Below are 17,697 nucleotides of genomic sequence, written 5' to 3' on the forward strand. Positions count from 1 at the left end.
CCCCTCCAACTGGGGAACGTATGAAATTAAAAATCCAGGCCCACAGACCTGTTTTGTCTTCATTTTGGAGTGATAAAATCCAACATTTTTTTTTGGAACAATATACTTTATTCATAAAATATCTGAAAGAACATCACAAGACATTTCAAAATAGCCATCACAAGAAGTGCAATCATGTTCCAGTTTTCCACATGGGTCATGAGGTCTTTCAATAGAATCAATATCACAGACATTTCAATATGGTCACGACAGAGAGTCAGACAGTGCAAAGCTATTCAAGTTATCGACATACATCATGTCACTCTGAGGTGGTTCAGTAGAATTATGACACATTTAGTATTCACTGTGTACATTCCATGTGAGTCATATAGCCCCAGGGGTCTATACAATTCCCAGACCCTTGGTGCACTCTGGCTGAAAGGTCTCAGACAGCGACCTCTCCCCATTGCAGTTTTGAGGTGGCTGCCCCCAAGCAGTTTTAAAGAGGGTCTGAAAAGGAGAGGTTTAGGGAGGGAATTCCAGAGCTCAGGGCCCAGGCAGCTGACATCACAGCCGCCAAAGGTGTAGTGATGGAAGTCCGGGGATGGTCAGGAGGCCAGATAGATGAGCACAGGCACCTCAAAGGCTGTCGGGAAAGGAGGAGTTAAAAGGGTTAAGGAGGGGCTGAGGCCATAGAGGAATTTGAAGAGGGGGATAAATGTAGGTGAGTGAGCAGAGGGTGTGGTGGGTGAACAGGACATGGAGTAAGTTAGGATATGGGGCAGCAGAGTTTTCGATGAGCCAAAGTTGACAGAGGGTCCATGATGGGTATCCGGGCTCAGGGAGCATTGGAATAGTCAATGTGAGTGGTAACAATGATATGTTGCAGGGTTTGAGCAGCAGATGAGCTGATACAGGGTCAGAGACAGGGGATGTCACAGAGCTGGAGGGAGGTAGTCTTAGTGATGGAGAGGAAATAGGGTCGGAAATTCAGCTCTGGTTCAGCCTCAGTGGACAGGGGGGTTGATGGAATCAGTGACTGGGGAACAGAGCAAGGATCAGAGGGTGGAGAAAAGTCAGACGAGAGAGGCCAAGGGGATTTTAGGTGTCGGCTGGTGAGTTGTTTGGTACAGAGAATTGGCGAGTGTCTGTGTGATAGAGGGAGCCGCACATTGTTGCTCTTCACCGTCAGTTCAGCAGCTCGAGGGTGACAACAAGCTGGAAGTGACTGAATAATGCAGCACTGAAGCATCCCTCACAGCTCGAAGTGTATCGCTGTATACAATATTTCCACAACACTAAAATGTAATAATACAAAACTAGAATTAGCCACGGGAGCTGTGGAACATTCTAGAACTCACCATCTTTGTCGCTTTCAGATCGGAAAACCAGTAATTATAGCAACGGCAAAAACAAGAATTCAGATTCCCAATCCCACTCTTGCTCCAGTAGTGAGTCCAGAATCTAGAGACAGAATGAAGCCATTAACAGAGCTGGGACACACTAACAAATCTAACAGAAGAGACCTTCAGCACCTAATGCTTAAAAACCATCCCCAGTACAAACAAATCCCTGGTTAATTCCAGTCCTGGAGGAGTGTAGGAGGCTAGATACCAACAATCTCACACACACACACACACCAGGCCACCTCATAGCTCCCTGCGCGCGCACACTGTCCCAAAATGTGATGAATTCGAATAGAGATAACTGGACATTGACCAGCAGCAGTGGCCCTTCAATTAAACCCAACAGCCCACTGAAATACAACGGAAATTTTAAAATAATATGCAGATCGGGAAAGCCAGGGGATTGGGTGGAATGCTGGTTTACACCCAGGTCAGTATTACTCTCCACTGACTTTGATCAGTGTTACACTGAGTCCAGTCAGTCTCTGCAGTTAAAATTCTACCGAGACCCTCCACATAACAATTCCAGAAACATTAATGCTAGTGGGAAGCAGGAATCTGTTCTGTAACTGAGGGGCAGGAAGTTGAGACTCAGAAACAGAAATAACAATTCCAGGTAGTTTAAGGACCAATTACAGGTAACAGTGACCCACATCATTCACACTCTCAAAATCATTCTTTGGTTAAATAACATGCAGCATTTCAAACCTTCCAATGTTACTACCTGTCTCTGCAGCATGATCAAATGTAAGAGCTGAAAACACATGCAGTAGTTTAGAAACAGATTTACCTGGTACAGGCATGGTCGGTACAGGTGTGGTTGGTACAGGCGTGGTCGGGACAGGTGTTTGAGGTCGCTCTAAAGAAAACATCATGTGTTTAGTATTGTGTGTGAAACAAACTGCAGAAATGTTCAAAGACTCTGTTGGGCTTTAGGGAAACACATCCTGGGAGGAATGAGACTCGGATCAAACTGATCGGGAAGGATCAGGAACAGGGTCGGCAGAGTGAAAAATCCGACAGGATTGCACTAACAGTGGGGTGGGTGGGGGGGCGATGTGTGTGTGTGTGTGTGTGTGTGTGTGTGTGTGTAGAATGGAAGTTTTCCAGAGTTACCCTGAGCAGGATCATTCCCAGCAGCCTACGTCCCACTGTGGAGAGAATCCCTGCAGGATCCTGGGTCTACTGGGATACACTTTCAAGGTAAGTGCACTGGGCCTTGTAAAGGCTGCTGGAGAGGTGCGATGGGCCCCATCTCCTGCACCCCAACATCTGGAGACAGATGGAGCATGTTTCTGGAGAGTGAGTGCAGCTTGACAGCTCCGTTAATTCCTTCCATCACCCAGTTTGACACCTCTGTCCTTCAGGGCTCTGTCAGTGGTGGTTTTACTCTTCCACCCTTGGTGATGGACAGTGACGTCCCCACTCAGTACATTCTGTGTCCTTGTTACCTTCAGTGCTTCCCTCAAGTGGAAGACTACTGATTCATCAGCTGAGGGAGGGCAGTACTGATCATCAGCAGGAGGTTTCCAGGCCTGTGTTTAACCTGAAGCTGTGAGACTTCATGGGGTTCAGAGACAAAGTTGAAAATTCCCAGGGCCACTCCCTCCGGACTGTATACCACTGTGCCCCCACCTCTGGTGTGTCTGTCCTGCTGGTATGACAGGACATAGCCAGGGATGGTGTTAGAGGTGATAAAGGGCCTTTTGCACCACCAGCCAAGCTACATCTTGGTGCTTGTTGGAAAGTTCTGGCGATGAGGCATTCTGTCAAATGACTTTGACAGTCTGCGCGGGGAACCATCCCACAGGATCCACCCTCTCCTTTTCCCACAGGGCCTTAAGGACGTCATATGCCGACCACTGCCTGATGGACTTGTGGTCAAAGGTGTTTCTCTGCATAAATTTCCCCACCAGGGACAGGTGGAATGGCACGGTCCAACTACTTGGACCGCGGCAGCGTGGCCAGACCCATCCTTCTCAACACCGGGGACAGGTAGAGCCTCAGCACGTAGTGACACTTGGTGTTTGCATACCGAGGGTCTACGCACAGCTTGATGCAGCCGTACACAAAGCTGGTGGTGGTCTGGTTCGTGTACTAAAGGGATTCAGTCAGATAAACCCAGAGTCTGGTTCCTGTATTAAATTGGGTCAGTCAGATAAATCCAGAGTCTGGTTCCTGTATTAAAGGGTTTCAGTCAGATAAACCCAGAGTCTGGTTCCTGTATTAAAGGGGTTCTGTCAGTTGATGGCGCCACCAAGTGAGCAAAGGCTGGTATTACAGTGAGACATCTGAGCAACTTTGATAACAAGATTTGCATTGATATAGCACCTTTCACGCCACAGGATGTCCCAAAGTGATTTATAACCAACAAAATACTTTAATACTTACAAAAAAAATAAGATACTGACAGTGAACTGAGGTGCTTTTGAACTATTCTAATGCAGGAAATCCGGCAATGAATTTGCGCACAGCAAGCTCCCACAAATGCTGGGTCAGGACAAAAGCAGATCATCTGTTTTTAATGATGTGTGTTTAGGGATAAATATTGGGCCCAGGTCTCTGGGAAAACTCCCCCTGCTTAACTTCCAAATAGTGGCCCTGGGATTTTTCTCATTTCTCTGAGAAAACAGACAGGGCTTCAGTTTAACGCTTCATCCAAACAGCATATCCGACAGTGCGGCTCTCCCTCAGTACTGACCCTCTGATAGTGCAGCACTCCCTCAGTACTGACCCTCTGACAGTGCAGCACTCCCTCAGTACTGACCCTCTGACAGTGCAGCACTCCCTCAGTACTGACCTTCTGACAGTGCAGCACTCCCTCAGTACTGACCTTCTGACAGTGCAGCACTCCCTCAGTACTGACCCTCTGACAGTGCAGCACTCCCTCAGAACTGACCCTGACAGTGCAGCTCTCCCTCAGTACTGACCCTCTGACAGTGCAGCACTCCCTCAGCACTGACCCTCTGACAGTGCAGCACTCCCTCAGTACTGACCCTCCGACAGTGCGGCTCTCCCTCAGTACTGACCCTCTGACAGTGCAGCACTCCCTCAGTACTGACCCTCTGACAGCGCAGCACTCCCTCAGTACTGACTCACCGACGGTGCAGCTCTCCCTCAGTACTGACCCTCTGACAGCGCAGCACTCCCTCAGTACTGACTCACCGACAGTGCAGCTCTCCCTCAGTACTGACCCTCTGACAGTGCAGCACTCCCTCAGCACTGACCCTCTGACAGTGCAACACTCCCTCAGTACTGACCCTCCGACAGTGCGGCTCTCCCTCAGTACTGACCCTCTGACAGTGCAGCACTCCCTCAGTACCGACCCTCTGACAGTGCAGCACTCCCTCAGTACTGACCCTCTGACAGTGCAGCACTCCCTCAGTACTGACCCTCTGACAGTGCAGCACTCCCCCAGTACTGACCCTCCAACAGAGGGCTGCAGGTATCTACATATCAGCCATGACTCAGTGGGTAACACTCTCACCTCAGAGTCTGAAGGTTGTGGGTTCAAACCCCACTCCAGGCTGTTGTGGTGGAAGGTGAGGACAAGGGGACTCCTAATGTGGCCTTCAGAGGCAGGGGTGGGCTGAGAGTGTAAGTGCAGGAAATGGGATGGGGCCCTTGCTAACCACAGAGTCAGGGAATCAGTTGAAGGAAAAGATCAGCTGTACATTCAGAGCAGATGTTACCAAGTGGGAGGAACTTGCAAATGGTATCATTGTGGGATTCTAGTGAGTATTCTTTGATTAGGAGATCCCCAGAAACGGAGGCAGAGAATTTGAGGAAGGCAAGAGTTGGTAATGGACTGTGTGACAGTGAGGAAAGGGTGGAAAATGAAAGCAGAGTTGAAGAAATTTTCCAGCTCAGGGTGAGAGTCTAAAGCAGCACCAATCCTGTCATCGTCACCAAACGAAGCAGGAAAAGAGGTGGGGGAATAGGGCCCCGAGTAGGACTGGACCAAGGAAAGTTCCACATATCCTACTAAAAGGCCGGCAGAGCTAGTGTCCACGTGGGTGCTCATAGCTCACACCTTTGATTTGGAGTGAGTGAGTGGAATTAAAGGTGGGAACAAGTTGAGACAGGAGGAGAAACTGGCAGCCAAAGAGAATTTGTGTTTTGGGGGGATGCAACGTAACTACATTTATATTAAAAGAGCATTTTTACTTGAAAGTAAGGTGTCTGCAGTTCAGCTGTCTGGGTCTCAAGCTCTGGAAAACTGATCTCATTTTCTTCCTCTGTCCTAATATCTCCAGATATGACTTGGTATCAAATTCTCTTTTATAATGTTCTTGTGAAGCACGTGGGACGTTTATATAACACCTTTAACATTATAAAATGCAACTCGTTCTTCATGACAAGGTTCAGGAACAGGTCTGGATTCCTGTCATTATTCAGTTGCTATCTCGATGTGTGAATACTATTTCCATGTTCATGTATTTTCTGTGTGTCTGTGTAAGGGTCTCCACCCCTGAAGAAGTTGAATTGCTCTGTTTGTTCATGCTAAAACCATTCCTACTCCCCCAAGGAAAGTGAAGGGAACTCACACACTCCCTCCCTCCCCTTCCCCTAACACCCCAATCACCAGAAGGGCTGACTGGATGATCATTCCTGGCCTCCGGAAGATCCCACAATCACAGACACCAGTCTTCAGCCAATCTCATTCACTTCTCACATCAGGAGACTTACTGCCTGCAGACAGCAGCACCTCTGTTCGGGCAGTGACTACCAGAGTCATTAAACATCAGACTGTAGATCCATTCATTTCAGCATCGGTTTATCTTTAGTCAGGCCTTGGATCAAAAACAACATGTAGCAAAGTAACAAATATACCTAAAAAATGTATAGACACATACAGAAAATGTTTACGTTAGAAATTCTATACATCCTTTGTCAAATGTGACCACTCATTGTTTGGAGTAAAAACTGCATATAAAAAGGGCAAGATTAAAATATACTGAATATATCTGCATCATTTCTGGCAAGAAACAGTTTCAATCTGTGAACCATATAGAATCTGAATTCTGGGTGTAAAACACTTGCTGACAATAATGTCGTTGCTGGTTTTTGCCTAGCGGATGCTGCTGCAGAGTGAGTTTCTGAAGCCTCTTCCCATGTTCATTACTGTGGGAGCACCATCACTACAGGGGCTGCAGTGGTTCAACTAGAGGTGGACAATAAATGGGGCCCTGGCACACTGAGAACAAGTGAATAAATTCATCAGAAACTGCCTGACGTTCCCACTCACTCATCAATAGGATATTTTGCAAGTTACCATCTCATACAGGGAGTGATCAACGGGTTACACAGCTAAAGATGGTCCTGTATTGTTCCTGGGACTGGGTTTGGACACGGTCTGTAACAGGAATGCTGAAAGATAATGCAGAGAATGAAATACTGAGACAGTTTTTCTAGTAAAGGGATAATAGTTCTCCTGGGAGTGTCCCTCCTGAGATTGTTCTGGTCAGAACAGTTGGTGCAAAGTGGGAAGTGATTGTTGATCTCAATCCTGAGCTCAGTCTTTCCACCAGGAATCACTCGATAACCACAATACTGGGCTGATTTTCCCCTCCCTGATCCAGGCTCAGTGCAGTGGAAACTCAGTGCTGGACAGTCCCCTTCCCCAGAAGGTTTTGTCCTCCAGCCGCTCCATCCTGATGCTCAGGTGCTGTTGTCACAAGGCCCCATCCTTCACCTGAACAGGTCACCTCTGTCAAAGGGACACTGCAAGATGCTTCATTCTGATTGATCTGGTGTCTATTTTGTTTCCTAGGACAGAAAATCCAGCAGAGTTCAGGTGACATTAAAAGAATCCAGCACTTTGGACAAGCATGTAAAGGAGCCATTCAGGAGCACAGACCGATTAAATTACATTCAACATCCTGGGAGCCAATGGCAGCTGGAAAATGGGTCACAGGAGCTGCACAGTGATGGAGCACAGAGTGTAGAGGAGAGGAGGCTCATAGGGGAAGCAATGGGCAAGAGCTGGATGCTCCAAAGGAGCTGTGCTGACCGACAGTGGGAGAGAGCTAGAGGATAAAGTTAGAGAATCCTGCAATAGTTCCTCCTCCCACTGTGAGGGGTGTACGTGGGGACAGGCAGTGAGCACGGAGATGTGGATATTGAGTGAAACAAGGGAATCTGAGATGGCCTTCCCAGTGACTGAATCATCTAATATCCTGATTAAAGGGCGGTGGTTTGAAAAGTGTAGGAGGAGACTGAACAACAACAACTTGCATTTATATAGAACCTTTAACAGAACATATCCTAAGTGCTTATGCAACAAAATTTGGCACCGAGCTACACAAGGGTTCAGGCAGTGAGGTCAGCTTTATGGAGCAAATGGTGCTGTTGGGAGGTAAGGAATAGAGCGACAGACACAGACAGGCAGAGGTTGAGGGAGGGAATTCCAGAGTTCAGGCCCAGGCAGCTAAAGGCTGAGCCACCAATGATGTAGCGATGGAAAATCAGGTATTCTGAAGACACCGGAATTGGAGGAGTGCAGAGATCGGAGGGTTGTGGGGCTGAAGGAGGTTACACATGGGGAGGGGTGAGGCCACGGAATGTTTGATAAAAGGGTGAGAATGTTAAAATCTGACTATCTCAGTTCTGAATAAATTCAAGGATGAACAGCGGCAGATTTACAATCAAACCCTTGTGGCACGAAGTCCCCCAAACGACAGGGGAGTGAGGGGGGAAGAGGGGGAGATACCAAAATGAGTGGGTGAGTGAGTGCTGAACTGTTGGAAGTGCTGTCTTTCAGCTGAGATGTTAAACTGCCTGCTTGGCTGTCTAGCAGCCTCCTGTGCAGCGAAGTGTTCGGGCACAGCACGCTGAAATTATTCACCGAAAACCGGCTTCTGGTTGTCTGGGCTGTAGCTCGGCTGGCGGGGCACAGCTGCCGTTCTCTGTAGCAGGAAAAGCCTCGTATCTGGTCGGTGACTGCGCCTCAATCCAACATTGCAGGAGGTGGGTGCAGGAGGCCCAGTGTTCATCGGCAGGTTTCACCATTTTCCCGGGCTCGGTTGGTGTCGGTAACCCAATATAGTCCCGCTGGGGGCTCTGCTCTTTCCAACGAGCCTGACCAGGATCACACATGTGGTTCTGGAGGAAAAGACTTCAGACCACAGGCGTGAAAAATCCCACTGAAATCGATGGGAAATGAGCCAGCGGGACAAGGCAATTCTGTTACTGGCAAACCGCAGCCTCGTTTCCCGTGGGGTTTCTTGACATTTGTCCCGATGCATTCAGACGGCTGCCGGGAGCCTCCCCTGGTTTTGGCACCGTTTGACGCCGCTTGTGCCCCACCAGCACCTTCCGACGCAGCAAAATGTCCAGACACAGGTCGCCAAAATGATTCACCGATACCGCTTTCCGGTCTCTGGGTTCTAGCCTGGTCAGGCAATGCACCGTGGGCAGAGCACAGCTACCATTTTCCATAGCCGGCCAAGCCATTAGACATAGGAGCAGAAATAGGCCATTCAGCCCATCAGGTCTGCTCTGCTGTTCAATGGGATCATGGCTGATCTGATAATCCTTAACTCCACTTTCCTACCTTTTCCCCATAAGCCTTGATTCCCTTACTGGCTAAAAATCTATCTCAGCCTTGAATATATTTAACGACCCAGCCTCCACAGACCTCTGCAGATTCACTACCCTCAGAGAAGAAATTCCTCCTCATCTCTGTATTAAATGGCCGACCCCTTGCTCTGAGATTAAACCCTCTAGTCCTAGACTCTCCCAAAAGGGGAAACAACCTCACTGCTTCTACCCAGTCAAGCCCCCTAAGAATCTTAAACAAAAACAGAATTACCTGGAAAAACTCAGCAGGTCTGGCAGCATCGGCGGAGAAGAAAAGAGTTGACGTTTCGAGTCCTCATGACCCTTCGACAGAACTTGAGTTCGAGTCCAAGAAGAGTTGAAATATAAGCTGGTTTAAGGTGTGTGTGGGGCGGGGGGGGCGGAGAGAGATGGAGAGAAGTGGAGGGGGTTGGTGTGGTTGTAGGGACAAACAAGCAGTGATAGAAGCAGATCATCAAAAGATGTCACCAACGATAGAACAAAAGAACACATAGGTGTTAAAGTTGGTGATATTATCTAAACGAATGTGCTAGTTAAGACTGGATGGTAGGACACTCAAGGTATAGCTCTAGTGGGGGTGGGGATAGGGGGACCCTATCATGTTTCTGGGAGGGAGGAGAAGGCGTGAAAAACATGATAGGGTCCCCCTTGTCCTCACTTATCATCCCACCAGCCTCCGCATTCAAAGGATCATCCTCCGCCATTTCCGCCAACTCCAGCATGATGCCACCACCAAACACATCTTCCCTTCACCCCCCTTATCGGCATTCCGTAGGGATCGCTCCCTCTGGGACACCCTGGTCCACTCCTCCATCACCCCCTACTCCTCAACCCCCTCCTATGGCACAACCCCATGCCCACGCAAAAGATGCAACACCTGCCCCTTCACTTCCTCTCTCCTCACCGTCCAAGGACCCAAACACTCCTTTCAAGTGAAGCAGCATTTCACTTGCATTTCCCCCAACTTAGTCTACTGCATTCGTTGCTCCCAATGTGGTCTCCTCTACATTGGAGAGACCAAACGTAAACTGGGCGACCGCTTTGCAGAACACCTGCGGTCTGTCCGCAAGAATGACCCAAACCTCCCTGTCGCTTGCCATTTTAACACTCCACCCTGCTCTCTTGCCCACATGTCTGTCCTTGGCTTGCTGCATTGTTCCAGTGAAGCCCAACGCAAACTGGAGGAACAACACCTCATCTTCCGACCAGGGACTTTACAGCCTTCCGGACTGAATATTGAATTCAACAACTTTAGGTTGTGAGCTCCCTCCCCCATCCTCACCCCCTTTCTGTTTCTCCCTTCCTTTTTTTTTCCAATAAATTATAAAGATTTTCCTTTTCCCACCTATTTCCATTATAAAAAAAACCCCACTAGAGCTATACCTTGAGTGCCCTACCATCCATTCTTAATTAGCACATTTGTTTAGATAATATCACCAACTTTAACTTTAACACCTATGTGTTCTATTGTACTATTGTCGTTGACATCTTTTGATGATCTGCTTCTATCACTGCTTGTTTGTCCCTACAACCACACCCCCCCCCCCCACCTCTCTGTCTCTCTATCTCTCCGCCCCCCACACACACACCTTAAACCAGCTTATATTTCAGCTCTTTCCTGGACTCGAACTCAAGTTCTGTCGAAGGGTCATGAGGACTCGAAACGTCAACTCTTTTCTTCTCCGCCGATGCTGCCAGACCTGCTGAGTTTTTCCAGGTAATTCTGTTTTTGTTTTGGATTTCCAGCATCCGCAGTTTTTTTGTTTTTACCCTTAAGAATCTTATATGTTCAAATAAGGTCGCCTCCCATTCTTCTAAATTCCAACGAGTACAGGCCCATCCTACTCGACCTCTCCTCATAAGAAAAGCCCCACAAGCAGCTGTTGACCATGTGTCAATCCCACTGTCCATCCCGGAGTTATGGCATGGAAAGTGGTACTTAGTCTCTGTGCCATCCTGCAGCCGGGCAGACAACCAGAGGCAGGGCACTGGCACCGCACTGCGCAGCTCAGTCTGCAGTTGTACTCACCACTTGAGCAAGCTGATCCGATCGTCCGGCCCAGATAAGCAGCACTCGGTCTCTGCACAGCTCGAGAGAGAGCCAGTGATGGGGCATTGACACCGGGCTCTGCAGCTCCCACAGCCCTTCCACCTGCTGTTTAAAGTGAGCCGATCTGGCTTCCCACCCTGGAGTTACAGCCTGGAAAGTGGGACCCAGTCTCTGCGCTGTCCCAAGGACGGGCAGAGAGCCAGCCACCAGGCACCAGTGCCCGAGGTCGCAGCTCGCCGGGTACCGGTACCCAAGTCCGCAGCTCACCGGGTATCAGTACCCAAGTCCGAAGCTTACCGGGCATCAGTACCGAAGTCCGCAGCTAGCCGGGCACCGGTACCCAAGTCCGCAGTTCACTGGGCATCAGTACCCAAGTCCGCAACTTGCAGCTCACCGGTTATCAGTACCCAAGTCCGAAGCTCGCCGGGCACCGGTACCCAAGTCCACAGCTCACCGGGTATCAGTACCCAAGTCCGAAGCTTGCCGGGCACCGGTACCCGAGTCCGCAGCTCACCGGGTGTCAGTACCCGAGTCCGCAGCTCGCCGGGCACCGGTACCCGAGTCCGCAGCTCACCGGGTGTCAGTACCCGAGTCCGCAGCTCGCCGGGCACCGGTGCCCGAGTCCGCAGCTCGCCGGGCACCGGTGCCCGAGTCCGCAGCTCGCCGGGCACCGGTGCCCGAGTCCGCAGCTCGCCGGGCACCGGTGCCCGAGTCCGCAGCTCGCCGGGCACCGGTGCCCGAGTCCGCAGCTCGCCGGGCACCGGTGCCCGAGTCCGCAGCTCGCCGGGCACCGGTGCCCGAGTCCGCAGCTCGCCGGGCACCGGTGCCCGAGTCCGCAGCTCGCCAGGCACCGGTGCCCGAGTCCGCAGCTCGCCGGGCACCGGTGTCAGAGTCCGCAGCTCGCCGGGCACCGGTGCCCGAGTCCGCAGCTCGCCGGGCACCGGTGCCCGAGTCCGCAGCTCGCCGGGCACCGGTGCCCGAGTCCGCAGCTCGCCGGGCACCGGTGCCCGAGTCCGCAGCTCGCCGGGCACCGGTGCCCGAGTCCGCAGCTCGCCGGGCACCGGTGCCCGAGTCCGCAGCTCGCCAGGCACCGGTGCCCGAGTCCGCAGCTCGCCGGGCACCGGTGTCAGAGTCCGCAGCTCGCCGGGCACCGGTGCCAGAGTCCGCAGCTCGCCGGGCACCGGTGCCAGAGTCCGCAGCTCGCCGGGCACCGGTGCCAGAGTGCGCAGCTCGCCGGGCACCGGTACCCAAGTCCGCAACTCGCAGGGCACCAGCAGCCAAGTCCAAAGCTCACTGGGCATCAGTACCCAAGTCCGCAGCTCACAGGGCACCGGTACCCAGGTCCGCAGCTTGCCAGGTATCAGTACCCAAGTCCACAGCTCGCCGGGCACCGGTACCCAAGTCTGCAGCTTGCCGGGTATCAGTACCCAAGTCCACAGCTCACCGGGCACCGGTACCCAAGTCTGCAGCTCACCGGGTATCAGTACCCAAGTCCGCAGCTTGCCGGGCACCATTGATCACAGGATTGAGTCCGGTGAACCTTTGTTACACTCCCAAGGCACATACAACCTGCCTTGGATAAGCAGACCAAAACTATACACAGTACTCCAAGTTTGGTCCTATCTATGCCTTATATAAACTTCAGCAAGACTTCCTCGCTCTTCTACTCGAAACCCTTACAATAAAGGCTAACATCCTATTTACCTTCCAAATCATCCGCATGTTAACTTGATCCCTCCAAATGTCTTTTACTGATCTCTCGCCTCGTAAAAATATTCTATTTTTCCGTTTTCCAAACAAAATTCACAATTCCCACATTATACTCCATCTGCCTCCATTTTTGTCCAATTCCTTCAACGGCCTATATCTCTTTGCAGCCTCTTTGTATCCTCCTCAGTTTACTTTCCCAATGAGCTTTGTATCATCAGCAAAATTGGACATATTACACTCCATCCCCTCACCTCAGTCATAGATCTAGACTGTGAATAACTGATGATTCAGCACCAGTTACATTGTGAGCACTAATCTTGTGGAACAGCCTGCTGTGTGGCACCTGATCAAATTCCTTCTGAAATTCCAAATATATTCCTCATCCACTGGATCCCCCAGAGGGATAATATTTGTTCCTTTTCAATCCATGGGGAATGTTCAGCAGCTACAGGATGACAAGCTGAGAGTGAATGAATAATGCTGCTCAGTGATAGGGTGGATTGAAGCATCCTCACAGCTCAGGAAATAGATAGCTATAGATGTCAGCAACATTTAAGAGAACATTATAAAACAAAAACAGGATTAAAATAGAAACAATGAAACATTCTTCAACTCACCATTTTTGTTGCCTTTGGAATATGCAAACCGCAATTCCAGAATGCAAAACTCCACAAAAAAAACCAACCGGAACTCCAATTCCAAATCCAAATCCAAGCCGTGCTTGCGTACAAAGTACAGGACCTAGAGACAGAATGAAGACATTAGCAGACTGGGACACACTGACAAAACTAACAGCAGAGACCTTCAGCACTGAGTGTTTCAGAATCAACCCCAGTACAAACAGATCCCTGGGTTAATTCTAGTCCTGGAGGGATGTGGGAGGTTAGATACCAACAATCGCACACACACCAGGCCACCCCACAGCTCTGTGCACGCACACACTGACCCACAACGTGATCGGTACATGCTTTCCAATAGAGTTAACTGGGCACTGACCAGCAGCAGCCTCCCTTCAATTAAAGCCAACAGCAAGCATGTAAATAAATAACGTTATTGGCCGGGAATGCCATGAGGTTGGATGGGTCACCTGTTTGTACCCAGATCAATATGACTCTCCACTGAATTCAACGTTGACGATTCCCGGGGTCACTCCCTCCCGACTGTATAGCACTATGCCCACACCTCTGTTGGGTTTGTGCTGCCGGTAGGACAGGAAACGTCCAGGGATGGTGATAGAGGAGTCTGAGATGTAGGGTTGATTTTGTGAGTATGACTATGTCACACAGCTCTCCCAACTTGGACACTAGTCCCCAGATGTTAGTGAAGGTACTTTGCAGAGTTGACTGGGCTGGGTGGGTCTTTGTTGTTCCCTGATTCTATACCAGTGATCCGTTCAGTTTTATTCTGTTTTTTCTTGTCTCATGATTTGATACGAACTGATTGAAGTGGCCAAGCAAGTCAGAGGACAGTTAAAAGTCAACCAGGTTTGTGTGGGACTGGAGTCACATAGAGACCAGACTGGGTAAGGATGGCAGGTTTCCTTCTCCAAACGGACATTCGTGAACCAGTTAGGGTTTTACAACAATCCAACAGCTTCAGGGTCATATTTATTGGGACCAACTTTATATTTCCCAGATTTTAAATTTAAATGCAGTTTATTAATTAAAGTGCCATAGTGGGTCTGAACTCACACTGCCTGGATTATTAGTCCAGGCCTCTGGATCACTAGTCTAGTAACATAATCACTGCACTACCAAACCCATAACTCAGAGATTAAATACAGAACACCTGAAACAGAAACCTCTCACCTCTTACAGAGAGATGGATGTGATCAGTGTGCTCCCAGTGTAACCCTGCATCTGTTCTCTTGTAAATCTGACACTGGTCTGACTTCCTGAGGTCAGGGATTAGAACTGACCTTGTTCCAGTTGATCGCCGAACAGGTTTGTTCTGGTTCTGAACCGTGGGCCTTGCCCTGTCAATTCACCGTTCCCATTGAGAAATTTCACACTCAGATATCCCCCCAGGCTACCAGTAAATCTGAGATTGGGACTTTCCCTTTGTAGGTACAGGGCAGCACAACCTGTTCCCCAAGGAGTCCAGAAACTGGCACAGGCGAGTCACCAGGAAAGATTGAAAGTATTTATCCACAGATATAACTCAGTATATTCTGTGTCCTCGCTACTCTCACTGCTTCCTCCAAGTGGTGTTCAGCATGGAGGAGCACTGATTCATCAGCTGAGGGAGGGCAGTAGCTGATCATCAGCAGGAGGTTTCCAGGCCCATGTTTGACCTGAAGCTGTGAGACTTCATGGGGTTCAGAGACAAAGTTGAGGATTCCCAGCGCCACTGCCTCTGGACTGTATACCACCGTGCCCCCATCTCTGGTGGGACTGTCCTGCACCTGTACCTGGGATTTAACAACAATCCAACAGCTTCAGGGTCACTGTTATTGGGACCAAATTGATATTTCCAGGTTTGTATATAAAGAACTGAATTTAAAATCTGAAATTGCCATGGTGGGATTTTAACTCTTATCCTCTGGGTTACTAGTCCAGTACCATAACCGCTGAACTACCGAACCCATTCAGAGATTAGATACAGAATACCTGAAACAGAAGGATGGATGCTATCAGTTTGCTCCCTTACATAAGCTACAGCTATCCGCTTGTAAACCTGACACTGATCCTGGTTCTGGTCATCAGATTTCCTGAGGTCAGAGATCAGAACTGACCAGTTGCCTTGTTCCAGTTGATCTTTGAACAGGTTTGTTCTGTTTCTGAACTGTGGACGTTGTTCTGTCAAGTCTTCGTTCCCAGCAATGAACTTTTGTAAATTTTCATTCTTGGATGTCTCCCAGATTACCAGTAAACCAGAGACTGGGATATTGCATTTGTAGGTACAGGGCAGCACAACCTGCTCCCCAAGGAACCCAGCAACTGGGACAGGCGAGTCACCTGGAAAAGGTTGGAAGTATTTATCCACAGATATAACCTCCCTGCTGGTACATTACACCCAAGCTTCACATGGTTACACTGTGATGTTCGATTTACAAGAAGCACTTATCAGTAACTCACTGCTTTCATTTCTGTGGGAAGGTTAAAGTTCAGGCATTAAGGGTCTTCAACTAAAACCAGCTGGAGATTTGTAAGCACAGAGCAGCTAGACAGCACTTTGAATCATGTGTTCTCCCAGCATGTGGACAAATGGAGAACATATCAGGATATTGGTCACCTCCCAAACAAAAACAGAATTACCTGGAAAAACTCAGCAGGCCTGGCAGCATCGGTGGAGAAGAAAAGAGTTGATGTTTCGAGTCCTCATGACCCTTCAACAGAACTGGTCACCCCGCCTTGGGAGAAAAATCACAGACTGGGGGTGCACAATGTGAGATGGAGCTCAGGAGCAGAAAACTGACCCTGAAATGTAAAGAAAGGAACGGGCAAGGGAGGGGGTTCCCGAGGAGGTGGAAAGTGTTTTGGACAGGTTCAGGGGACAGTGACGGACGAGTGCACAGTGTGGGGGGTGAGGCAGCACCTGATTGTCTGAAAGGGGTCGAAGCAGTGTGGACCCTCATCTCCCTCCACCGCTAACGTGTCAGACCTTGCTCCTGCCCCCAATATGGCCAGACTCTGTCCCCTCCTAGGACCCAAAGCCCAGTCCCCAGACCTGATGGCCCGACTCCAAAACAATTCCCAGTTCTATTTGATCCCAGTAATGTCCCAGACTCCTGGTCCCAGTGCTCAGGACCCCATCCCAGGCCCATTGGATCCCAGTCAGCCATCCCAGTGTCACTGAGAATTGCTCAGTGTCCACATCCCACAGTTCACATCCCAGGGGTCAATCCAAAGACATCAGCTGCCTCCCTTTCAGCTCTCCTGATCATGATGGTGTTGGCGCGAACCCACTGTGTCCACTCCCTCAATGGCCCCACTTGCAGTACACACAGCTCCTTAAAGCAAGATGAATTCCTGATTCCCCCACCCTTTGATCACTGCTGAAATGTTCCAGCAGTCACAGCACTTACCTGAAACAGCAGCAACAACATTGACCAGCTGCAGCAGTAGTTTCTGTAAGTTGTGTCTCTGCCACAAGAAAACATAGTTACCCTGTGTTACAGCAGACACTCCCTCTCCCACAGCTCCCGGTTCCCGATCCGGTTTTCACCGAGGGACACGCAGCTCCTTTTCCATCTATTTCAACCAACCCTCCCCCCCTACCCTGGATAAAGAGTTGAATCCCAGTGAAGATAAAGGAAAGTTTCCCCCCGGATCCACCTCCCTCCCCCCCGGGTGTGAGACACTGACAGTATCTGCAGCTCCTTTCCATCCATTCCCCGAGAGAGGGATCCGCACAGAGTCAGGGACAGGGGGGAACAACAGGGGAGGGAGGAACGGGTTAGAAACACAATCCCGGAGCGAGAGAAATAAAATCCGTGAGGATTAACAATAACGGGATGGAATTGAAATCAGTAAAACATCAAAATCAGGACACTAGTGACGTGATCCAGAATTCCCGTGTGTTATAGCCACTGGTCTTTGTATTCCAGCCAATGGGGTGGACGGTGGAGAATCTGCTGAAGTTCCCATTTGGCCGCTCCCACTTTAAATAACTCAAACAAAAACAGAAATACCTGGAAAAACACAGGATGTCTGACGGCATCTGCGGCGGGGAATACAGTTAACGTTCCGAGTCCGTATGGCTCTTCAACAGAACTGAGGAAATATAGACATGAGGTGCAATAGAAGCTGGTGGGGTGGGGGTACGTGGGACAGGTAGAGCTGGATAGGGGGCCGGTGATAGGTGGAGGCAAAGAAGAGATTGCCAGAGATGTCACAGACAAAAGGACAAAGGGTTGGAGGCAGTGGTGATATTATTGAAGGAATGTGCTAATGGGGACATTAAGGGGAGTAAGCTAGTGGCAGATGGCCCTAGTGGGGGAGTGGGGTGGGGAAGGGATTGAAATGGGCT

At 49.8% G+C, this 17,697-nt stretch overlaps 1 long non-coding RNA gene across 1 annotated transcript; it reads right to left on the reverse strand.

Moving 5' to 3' along the window:
• Window positions 1-162: 162 nt before the first annotated feature.
• LOC121271092 lies at window positions 163-17,409 on the reverse strand. Its single transcript, XR_005941669.1, has 5 exons — window positions 17,360-17,409; window positions 13,344-13,467; window positions 6,075-6,178; window positions 2,176-2,244; window positions 163-1,443 (listed from the first exon to the last, which is right to left on the reverse strand). It is a non-coding gene; the product is annotated as an uncharacterized LOC121271092 (long non-coding RNA).
• Between the last annotated feature and the right edge of the window lie 288 nt (window positions 17,410-17,697).

This window comes from Carcharodon carcharias, chromosome 29 (genome assembly GCF_017639515.1).
Source record: "Carcharodon carcharias isolate sCarCar2 chromosome 29, sCarCar2.pri, whole genome shotgun sequence".
Classification (NCBI taxonomy): domain Eukaryota; kingdom Metazoa; phylum Chordata; class Chondrichthyes; order Lamniformes; family Lamnidae; genus Carcharodon; species Carcharodon carcharias.